Below are 12967 nucleotides of genomic sequence, written 5' to 3'. Positions count from 1 at the left end.
CTATGCAATAGGTCGATTCGTAAAAACTTATGGGATTTTCACGAGATTCCTAAAGTCAATAGAAATTCCGCCAATGAATTTCTAGCGGGCTGTTACACATGTTAGGAATATTGCATCTTATATGTCATGAACGGGGGCAGGTAACCTTGTGTTGCATGTCTCGACACTTCAAATGTCCGTCCGATCCCAAGCGGAATTTGCGGACGTCACACGTAAAGTGATTATCCCTATGTATCGAAACCCGACCACTGCCTATATCCCACCAATCACATTTGAAGACATATGTTACAGACCCACCCAGATATTTCAATCCGATAATATCACGTATGACACCATAATAGTCAATATCATCTGTTCCATGACTCCCCTCGACCAACACACCACAGTTTTGAGTCTTTCTATTACGTTCACGGTCAAAAGTATGGAATCTATAACCTCGAACCGTGCATGCAGTATATCGAAGTGCTCTATTTGAGGGACCACGGGCCAATGCATACAATTCAGAAGAAATTGATCCGGGATCCCGAGCACGTTGTTCCAAAATCTAAAAATTGAAATAGTATATATTTATTATTTTATTATCCAGAGTTAAAAATTTCACAATATAACATATATATAATTTTAGTTCATACACGTTCTTCAAACCATCCCGGAAATTCTTCCTCGTGTCTTGCCTCTATATTTTCTACGCCTTCCGTTCTAAGTTTGTCCATGTGGTCACTGTTATAACATATTGCAAAAGAAGTATATTTTGAGCACAACAATTCTAATTAATTTAAAGAAAACTATAATTATTCAAATAAATTAAATGACATACCTAAGATAATCATCAATCTCTCGGCAGTTATTTAGCACATACCACCGAACCTTACCCAACTCTCCATCAATTAAATCGTAACCTGTTTGTGCACCCAAGGGTCGTACATTCTGGGAAAACACTGATAGCTCACGAGGAGGCGGAGTAGCAAGATCAGCATTTCGCTCTTGACGACTAAATCGTGTCTCAACACCACGAAGATATAGAGAGCAAAATGTTAACCATTCATCGTGTATATAAGCCTCTGCTATTGAACCCTCAGCTTTGGCTTTATTCCCAACAGTGCGCTTCAATCGACCCAAATATCTTTCAACTGGATACATCCAACGGAACTGCACCGGTCTACCCAGAAGTACCTCTCGCGGTAAATGTATTGCTAAATGGACCATGACATCAAAAAATGATGGTGGAAAGATCTGCTCGAATTTACATAGTATAGTAGCAATGTCTTCTTCCAATTTCGACAACACATCTCGATTTACTACCCGAGCGCACAAATCCTTGAAAAACATACATAGTTCAGATATGGCGACATGTACATTAGATGTCAGCTTCCCACGAATTCCCACAGGTAATAACTTCTGCAAAAATACGTGACAATCATGACAATCCATTGATTTTCCAATCATCAGGACTCACGCATCTACCAATATTTGAAGCATAACCATCTGGCAACTTCACACCTTGCAACCATTTACAGAAATCAATCCTCTCCTCCCTCGTCATCGTAAAACATGCATGCGGCATGACCACCCTGTTGCCTTCCACCCGCAAATGCAGATTATGTTTAATTCCCATTCTCTCAAGATCTTTCCTCGTCTTGATCGTGTCTTTCGTCTTTTTGTTAATACTCATCAATGTACCCAGTATATTATCACAAATATTCTTCTCTATGTGCATTACATCCAAACTATGTCGCAACTTGCATGACGACCAATACGGCAAATCAAAAAAAATACTACGTTTTGTCCAATTCAATTCTGATACGGCTCGTTTTCTCTTGTTCTTTCCCCGACCTTTGCCAAAATTGTTCGCTCTAACATGTTGCAGTTGTTCCACTATCTCTTCTCCAGACAACTCTTTTGGTGCAATCCTATCCTCTACTCTCCCATCAAACTTGGCACATTCTCTTCTCCATGCATGATTTGCTGGTAAATAACGTCGATGACATATGAAACACAACTTCTGAGAAAATTTTAGCCACTCACTAGCAGTTTCTTTATTACACGTCGGACACGCTAACTTCCCTTTCGTACTCCAGCCGGAAAGATTCCCATACGCCGGAAAATCATTTATGGTCCACATTACCGCAGCATGCATCTGAAAAGATGTCGACTTAGATGCATCATAAGTTCTAACCCCTGTTTCCCATAACTCTTTCAGCTCTTCAATCAACGGCTGCATGAATACGTCAATATCATTCCCAGGTGATCTAGGGCCAGGGATGAGTAAAGTTAACAAAAAGTTTGGCGCCTTCATGCATCTCCATGGTGGAAGATTGTACGGAATCAATACAACGGGCCAAGTGCTATAACTTGTATTCATATTCCCAAAAGGGTTGAATCCATCGGTTGTGAGTCCCAGGCGCACGTTCCGAGCTTCTAACCCGAACTCTGGATACTGATTATCGAAAGACTGCCACGCAAGTGAATCAGCTGGATGCCTCATATACCCGTCATTCTTAACTCTTTTCTCCTCGTGCCACCTCATATCATGAGCTGTTTTCTTACACATATATAGTCTTTGCAACCTAGGTTTCAAGGGAAAATACCGCAACACCTTAACCGGCACGTTTTTCTTACCTTTCCACCTCGACCCTCCACATACAGGACATGCTTGTTTCTCCTCGTTCTCCTTCCAGAACAATACACAATCATTCTTGCATGCATGTATGGACTTGTACTCAAATCCTAATCCCTTTCTCAACTGTTTCGCTTCATAAAAGTTCTTAGGCAATGCAGACCCTTCGGGAAGCACCTCGTTAAATAAGTCCAATACCATGTTTATTGCTTTCGTCGACATCCCACACAATGATTTTATGTGAAGCAACCGCACAATAAACGACATTTTGGAATGTTTTGTACAACCTGGGTAAAGCTCGCGCTTTGCATCTTCCCACAGTGAAGGAAAATTTTCACAATCAGTCCCTGATCCACCACTTGAGGCATTGTCGTTAACCTCATCCATAAACATCCCAGCTCCAATGTCACCCAACATCTCCTCCATCTCATCATGCTCATAATCATCATCCATGTGCCGTAAATAATTGTGATGATCGACCAATACATCTGCTGACCCTTCATACGGCTCACCATGCAGTACCCATCGCGTATACCCCAGATCCATACCGTTCACAAATATATGACGCTCTACTTCATCCAATCCTATCGCACACAAATTTTTACACCCTCGACATGGACACTTAATGTAACCACGACTATCAGCAGAGGCCCGTGCAAAATCAATGAAAGTTCTTACTCCACATGCATAGGGTACGTAATCCTTTCCAAGTCTATCGTCCAGACGCATCCAATTTTTGTCCATTTCTAAAAACATCCAGATATTAATAACACGTACATTGAAAATTCACATGCATGTCTTGCCTCCAATTCTCATTACTTTTTTGATAAGGTAGTTGGTCCTATCCCATTCGAGATTATATTCTCCATATTACACAAATCTCGTCACTCTACTAATTTCCACGTTAGTAGAAATTCCGGCAGCACCTCCCCATAATTCTCCAAGTATACATGTTCAAATATCGGGATTGTGACCCTACGAACAGTATACCCGAAGAACAATAGAAGAAGATACCGAAACTTCATATTAAACGTGGAAAGTAGCGAGTAACAAAAATGTGTAATACAGATAATATAATCTCAAACTGTCCACACTGGACAATTCAGGAATCAGTGGACACATAAATGTACACTGATTCCCAAACGGGTCTAAGGGTATTTATGCAATGTCACACGCATCTAGCAAAAAATCATACAACAATATCTCCATGTTGTTTAAATTAACAATGTCACCTTCAAGTAGTGTTATATTGTTAAACTAAAGAGGGATGGAAGATTATGTGACCCTACGTTTCGTGTCTTGTACACAACGAGAGAGAATAATCTTGAAGAAATGTTTAAATTTTAGTCTAATTACTTAACCGTCACAAACTGTCCGACCTTGACAACTCTCAAGGCCGAAGAGACTATGACAGTCAAGCAATTAAATTGAAATTTCAACATTTCTTCAAGATTATATTCCCTCGTTGTGTACAAGATCATTATTCTTAAAGTATAATTTTAATTGTTATACTTAATTTCAAAGGTTATACTATAATTTTAATTATTATAATTCTTAAAGAGTTACTTTTATGCTTGTTATTACTTATATATTAATTATTATTATAAATATTTAATTATCATACTTAAATTTCAATGGTTATACAATAATTTTAATTATTATAATTCTTAAAATAACACTTTTATTTGTTATTACTTAAAATTAAATATTATAATAAATATTTAATTATCATACTTAAATTTCAATGGTTATACAATAATTTTAATTATTATAATTCTTAAAGAGTTACTTTTATGCTTGTTATTACTTAATTTCAAATATTATTATAAATATTTAATTATCATACTTAAATTTCAATGGTTATACAATAATTTTAATTATTATAATTCTTAAAGAGTTACTTTTATGCTTGTTATTACTTATATATTAAATATTATTATAAATATTTAATTATCATACTTAAATTTCAATGGTTATACAATAATTTTAATTATTATAATTCTTAAAGAGTTACTTTTATGCTTGTTATTACTTAATTTCAAATATTATTATAAATATTTAATTATCATACTTAAATTTCAATGGTTATACAATAATTTTAATTATTATAATTCTTAAAGAGTTACTTTTATTTGTTATTACTTAATTTCAAATATTATTATCACAATTTTTCAAATCCATATCACAACATATTCACAATAACTCACAATATATTCACAAAATAACATGCCACATGTATTAACATATTTCTAAACTTGAGTAAGCAATAAACATGTATTAACAAAGCCTAATGACAATATATTTCTAATAATAAACACAATATTTCAAATTTATATCACAACATATTTAAAATAACTCACAAATTATTTACAAACTATACAAACAATAATCACAATATGATAAAAAGAGTTACTTTAAAATAACATGCCACATGTATTAACAAAGCTTAAGGACAATATATTTGTAACAATGTAAACATATTCATTCATATCATTCACAAATAATAATTTAAATATTTCAAGTCCATATCACAATAACTCACAATATATTCACAAAATAACATGCCACATGTATTAACATATTTCTAAACTTGAGTAAGCAATAAACATGTAGGGAAACAAAGCCTAATGACAATATATTTTTAATAATAAACACAATATTTCAAATTTATATCACAACATATTTAGAATAACTCACAAACTATTTACAAACTATACAAACAATAATCACAATATGATAAAGAGTAAGCATCAAATCACAACAACATATTGATAAAGTTTAGAAATATACCTAGCACTCACAATATCCTCTTACAAATCAAAATCTTCAAACTTCCCAAAACAAGCAATCCTTCAAAAAAATACAACACAAACTTATTAGAAATATTCTATAACAAAAACACATTCTATAAATATCATAAAATTTAAATAAAGACAAGAAATAAAAATATTATCTTACCAAAACTCAACTCTCTCTCACTCTCTAACTCAACTCTCTCTCACTCTAACTCTCTCTCTCTCTCTCTCTCTCTCTCTCTCTCTCTCTCTTTCTGTTGCGCGCACGGGAGAAGAAGAAATAATGGGCATCCTCCCGTGCGCGTACTGATTAAGTTCTAAAATTATTAGTTTAAACGTTCGAACGTTAACTTTAAACGTCCGAACGTTAATTCTAAAATTATTCCCGCCCAGAACGTTCGGACGTTTAAAATACACGTTCGAACGTACCCTTCTTATGATATAACATGAAATCTAGCGGGAAAGTTCCCGCACTTTCCTCATATATGTTCGAATGTATCACAATTTTTCGTTCGAACGTTCGTAGATTTATAGATAAACGTTCGAACATACTACTTAAACGTCCGAACGTACATTTCATGAAAGTGTTACCATATTTGAGCGGGAAATCTCCCGCACTAATTTAACTAACGTTCGAACGTTGACGGATTTGATGTTCGAACGTATAGTATAAACGTCCTTACGTCTGAATAATCACACAGATACCTTAATCGAGCGGGAAAATTCCCGCCTCTTAGTTTAACGTTCGAACGTTAACTTCAAACGTTCGAACGTAAGATTCCTACTATACTTAACTTATAGTATAATATATATACTACATTGTATAGTATTTTGTGCATAATATAATTTATATATTATGCACAAAATATGTGTTTTTCTAAATTACTATATATGTGTTTTTCTATATATTAATTATTTAAATTTTATACAACTATATCTTATATAATTAGTTAAACTCAATAATATACTAGTTAAATAATATATTTATACTATAATATATAGACTAAATTTACTAATAATAGTTTAGTATATGACTATATGTAAATATCATACTACTAAAAATTTACAATATTACTACCATGTTGTTCTAAATTACTAATGTATAAATATAATAGCATGTAATACTAATGTATATATAATATACTATAAACACTAAGATGCATAATAACATCAACATGTAATATTGTAATACATATACTAATGGATAAACACTAATCTATAAATTTATAATAACATATAATACTAATGTATAATAACTAAAGTATTATTCATATCAATTTTATATAACAATATCTTGTATTAATTATATTTTTTGACCTAATAAATTCTCAACATATTCATTTTGATAAATATATTAGTAATTCTAATATACATTAGTATAATAATTAGATTTATGGCCTAATACTAATACTATTAGTAAACCACTTTAAGCCTATATATAAATTACTATATAAAGCACTATAGTATTAATTACTAATACTATATTACTATGTGATACTATTAACTATAGTGATATATTAGTATTAGACATTAGTATACTAATACTATCAGTGATATAGCTAGTGTAATATAATAATATTTATACTAATACTATTATATAGTTATACTAAATTAAAATCACTATAGCAAATATTAATATATAGTTATGCTAATCGCTATAACTAATACTAATACTAATATAGACTATAGTTATAACTTATAGTATTATAACTTATACTAATATATTATATAGTTATACTAAATCACTATAACTAATACTAATATAGTTATACTAATCACTATAATAGTGATATAGTATTAATATCACTATTAGTATAATACTATAATATATAGTATTAATAATAACTAATACTAATATAATTATTAGTATAACTAATATTTATATATATTAATATATATATCAAGTATAAGAGATTAGAGATTTAATATATATATATATATCAAGTATATTAGTTTATTATTAATATTTCGGTGCTTTTTTTTTAATATTCATATATAATAATATATATCATATATTTTTTTTTATAAATTTTCATATATATATAATATATAAAATAGATTTATATTAGTTAGTATACTACTATACAATACGGCGTCGTTTCTATTGCAATAGGACTTTCTTTTTAATTTTTGAATGCATGTTATTATGTTACTTGTTTTATTTAGTTGTATTTTTTGTTATAATCAAAAGTTTAATTAATTTAGATTGTAATGTTGAGAAAATTGAAATTTAAAAGCTCACAATTTTTTTTTTTTAAAAAAGTGGGTCAAATATGAAGTTAAAAAAGATAAAAAAAAATAATAAAAAAATCCGACTCCGCTCCGACAAGTCGGAGTCGGAGTCGGAGCGGATTTTATATGTTTCGGAGTCGGAGTCGGAGGTCGGATTCGACCTCCGACAAAGTCGGAGTCGGAGTCGGAGGTTGGGCCCTCCGACTCCGAAAGTGTCGGTGCTCAGCCCTAACAACATGTATAAACATATTGCTAAACTTTATAAATATAAAAAGCACTCACAAAAAAACCAATAATCTAATTGTCAATAATATTATATAACATCCTAATATATAACTTAAACATTTATAATATAATATATTATATTGACAAACGTTCGAACGTAATAATAAGTACGTTCGAACGTTCTATGTATATAAGGCCAAAACCGAACGTCGAAACGCATTTCCCTGCCCGTATCCATCGTCTTCTCCGTTATTTGCCGCCACGCCGCCGTCACCGCCGCCGTCAACTCCGCCACAACCGTCACTAAAAGGTAGGCATTCATCTTTTATGCAAATAACATGTATTTTATTGAGATTTAGATTGACATTTGGATTGAGTTTGGTTTAAAACCGGATAAATATTACCGGATTTTCAACTTCATTTTCCGGCCACCACGACCAGTCATTGGCCGAATAGTCACCGTAGAAATGTTTCTTGAAGTGTATACTTCATTTACATGGTGACATTTCGGCATTTAGACCCTTGTAGAGAAATTTTCGAGATTTCAATAATGGCTGAGTCGACTCAGCCATTCTGCGTCGAAACGTTCGAACGTTTCACCAAGACATTCGAACGTACGACGTTTAAATTACCGAGCCGTTACGGCTTCCACGTTCGAACGTTAATCGTCTTACATTCGGACGTGAATATTATTAAACGACATACGTTCGAACGTTAATATTTACTTTCGCACGTAAATCACATACGGTCGGACGTTTAATTATAACATCCGAACGTAGTGATTTTCTACATTATTCATGCTTCGACGTTCGGACGTTCATATTTACGTTCACACGTAAAACAAATACGTTCGAACTTAAATTCGAACGTATTTGTTTACTGCTTATGTTCGAACGTACATCTGTACATTCGAACGTATTTGTTTTACGTTTGAACGTAAATTTATTTACATTATTTTACGTGCGAACGTATAAATTAACGTCCGAACGTTTTTATCTTTAACGTTCGAACGTTAAAGATAAAACGTTCGAACGTTAATTCAGAGCATCTTAAAATTAATACAAAAAAATGCATTATTGTAAATAATTTTTTTTTCCTTTTCTATTTTCAGGATATGGCTCTTCCACTGCATACACGAAAACGAGGGAGGGAAGGAGCCACGTCGGACACTGCCCGTATCGGAGCTCGTACTGTTATGGTAGAGAGAGAGGTCTTAATTAATGAGTTCGACGAACTCTGTTGGCAGCAGACGAACCTAAGAGATGTTTTCCTCAGTAGAGGCTGGGGAAATATCTGCACATTGAGGGGGAAGGTATACCCCTCAATGGTTCAAGAATTCTATATGGGGATGTGTGACATGCCTCCGGATGCATCCTCTCACACCGTGACTGTACGCGGTGTTTCCATTGAGGTATCGGCAGATGTCATCGGCGAGCACATCGGGATTCATCGAGGTGCTCAGACATTTACACACTCAACACCCCGTGAGGATGTAGGCACTTCTGCATCATCTACTGGCCGGGGATGTGAGCCAGCATCAGCCGATGATGCAGGCCAGTCAGAGGCTGAGGATACTGGCGTCGAGGCTCGGGATGATGACCGAGACGAGGATTTCTACATCCTCACCGGGAGGGATCGCATGCAGATCGAGCGGAAGAACGCCTTCAACCAGAACCATCTGCTGCATTTCTTCCGCATGTTGCACCTTATTGTTGCAACAAATGTCGATCCTGTGGCTCATAAAACCACATTTAGTCGGCTTCGGGCACAATTTTTGATACGAGTGGCACGTGGAGATCCTATAGATTTGCCACTGCACATTTTTGAGAGGATCCGTTACGAGGCGAGCATCGTCTCCACGGATAATCTCCCATATGGTGTCCTCATCAGCCGACTATTACTTGCACGGGGAGTGCCGACCCAGCCAGAGGAGCGGGTCAAAGATCAGATGAGCCCCCTCGACATGACCACGCATCGGCGTAGCATTGGACAGGCGAGGGGACGTCAGCCACCCCCTGTAGAGGATCTAGTTCCTCCGACGCAGCCTGAGCCAGGTCATGTCGGGAGTAGTAGTCAGCATACGCCGAGTACATCTGCAGGAGATGTGCGGCCTGCTTGGGTTGATGCGGTCATCTCACAGCTGACTGCGCATATTGATCATAAGATCGATCGATCGCTCGAGGCTATATCGGCGTCTGTTGCCGAACTCACCCATCGTGTAACTATCCTCAACGACAAGGTTGATACCTTGACTGAGGAAGTACGGAGTTCGACTTTTGCGGATAACGTTATCATCTGACTGTTGTTTACTACGTTCTATCAATTTTTGTATTTTATTTTTAATATTTGTAACGAAAAATATTATGGAATATTTTTATCGTTTTTTCATTTCAATTTTTAATCTTCTTTGATGTTATAATTTTCAACTTTAATACTAAATCACTGCATTTCAAATATATATAAATCAATAATATATATTTATATATTACAAAGTGTGTATATATAAATATATACAATTCAATTTTTTAGACTTGTTCACAAATTATGCACAATAAAAATCACATAATTTTTAAATTAAAGTCATTTAATTTAAATTTACAATGAACGTTCGAATGTTATTACTTAACGTTCGAACATTGGTGCAAACATTTTACGTTCGAACGTAAAATTAATAACATTCGAAAGGTTGCGCCAAAACATTTTACGTTCCAACGTAAACAGACATAACGTTCGAACGTATATGTGACGTTCGAACGCATATTTCCCATACGTTCGAATGTAAAAAAATCTCATTCTATCTTTAGTGACGGTTTCCAAAAACTGTCACAGAAAATGCCTTTTAGTGACGGTCTAGGGACTGTCACAATTTCCCAACCGTCACTAAAAAGCAATTGTGTTGTAGTGTGTGTAATTCAATGAACAAGAATGAACAAAAATACCTTATTTGAGCAAGGAATTCCTGATGCTTTGCTATTAATAATTTGAGTAATCATTATTTTTATCATTGTAGTTTTAGTTGTTTAGAAGTGAAGGTGTACTGGTCTAGACTTTTTAATCTTCATCTCCCGTGTGCAATAGAAAATTTATGTGAACTAAGACCATTGTTGTGAAGTTTGCTGAATTTTTCCAAACATTAGTGGTTTACTATTTTCCGTAGCTCGTATATGAGCCATTGTGCTGTATTAGGATTGTGCCTTGCTCGGTAGTGGGTAAGAACTTCACCAAGCTTGCAATAAATTTTGAGAATTTTACCTGTATAAAAGTCCTACCTTTATTGTGATTAAAATATGTTATTTTAATTGTTAAGAAGGGGCTTTAATGCAGTTGGGCAGTGAGTGAGTTTGTGTAAATGTTTCAAGATGCTTGGTGGATTTGTTAAACAGGAGGTGCTATTATTTTGTGAAGAGAGTGCATACAATTTTAATTTAAAGATATTTTTCTTTTGATATGATTGTCGAGTTGTGTTTGTTGTTTTCATACAAAAGGGCTTGACTAATAGAGATGCTATTTTAATACATATTGTGGCGCCCTCGACTCCCACTAGTGTTCTGGCAAGAGTCGTGACATTGGGATGTTGGTCACTTGGGTCAAACACCCTTTGCATAATGTGAAAACAAAGTGTGCGCTAGAATGCTCAATAAATGTGTAAAATTAATTCATAACGGAAAAAAATAAAGGGCAGACAATTAATTCTAACAGTACCAGAAATATAAGATTACATCGTCATGCATAATATCTCTAAGCCACCAGTCTCCCAATCCCCGACATAAAATTTATACAGTCATCCGACTAAAAAGAAAGAATACTTAAAATCAATGTTACAAAGGGGAAAGGTACCCAAGTCTTCACTCCTCAGGCGCAGCTGATCCTCCATAACTTGCATCATAGCATAACTTGACATACAACATAACATAACTAGCATAACTTAAACTGAAACTGAAACTTAGCATGAACGTGACTTGAAACATAACATGGACTTGAAACATAGCATGAACGTGAACTTGAAACATAACATGGACTTGAAACGTAACATGAACGTGAACATGCATAATTTGAACATGAACTTGAAACATAACATAAATGTGAACTTAGAACATAACATAAATGTGAACATAACATAACATGAACTTGAAACATATTCTTGTCTCATGGGATTACTATGATTGCGTGAACGTAAACTTGAACATAACATAACTTGAACGTGAAATGCATGAACTTGGAATCTTATTCAATAGACTTAATCATTAAAGTAACCATATGGGTGCTACACAGGTCCCCTTTAGCCTTGTGTCTCTATCGATTACTGCAACACAATACAAGTGTCTATACTAACTATGAGTGTGTTAATACGTACTCCACAATTATTGTGGCCCCACGTATTCTACGTGTCATAATTGCTGTGTCTCACGTAGTGTATACTCCACAGTTGTTGTGGCCCCATGACTTATTTGTTTGTGTCACACTTGTTGTGGATATACGTAACATAATGTGTGTCACCATCGGCGTTAGTGTCTGGCGCGCTCCAGTGACCAACTAGTTAGGCACCATTCGCAACCTGTTGACTATACTTCTTCAACCCAGGGAATTTCACACCTATTTAGACATTCCAGCGTGAACAAAGGAGTTCCACTAGAATATTACCCCATCCTAGCGTTTAGGGTTGTGATTGACATGAATAATTTAACTGGCATACATGACATTTCGTAACATGACATGACATGAACGTGATATAAAAGATAGAAGTACTGACGTAGCGTAACATTACATGAACTAAGAAGATAGACATGGCATACAAGTAACATGCAACATTTCGTAACATGGCAAACCATATAACAGACGACATTTCTTAACATGGCGTAACATGTGACAGTGAATATTACGTGACATGAAAGACATGTAATAGATGCATACTTAACTAAACATGACATACTTGCAATGTATAGCAATGTATAGTAATACGTGACAGAATATCTTGTGTAACAGATGAATAATTCATGATAGAATAAATTCTGTGTAACAGATAAATATGTAATGACTTGGCATGGCACATATGATAACATGATTACATACAATTTAGTTCCCTTACTTATCACTCATA

The sequence above is a fragment of the Juglans regia genome, unplaced genomic scaffold, assembly GCF_001411555.2.
Source record: "Juglans regia cultivar Chandler unplaced genomic scaffold, Walnut 2.0 Scaffold_695, whole genome shotgun sequence".
NCBI classification, from domain to species: domain Eukaryota; kingdom Viridiplantae; phylum Streptophyta; class Magnoliopsida; order Fagales; family Juglandaceae; genus Juglans; species Juglans regia.
This window is presented reverse-complemented; position numbering follows the sequence as displayed.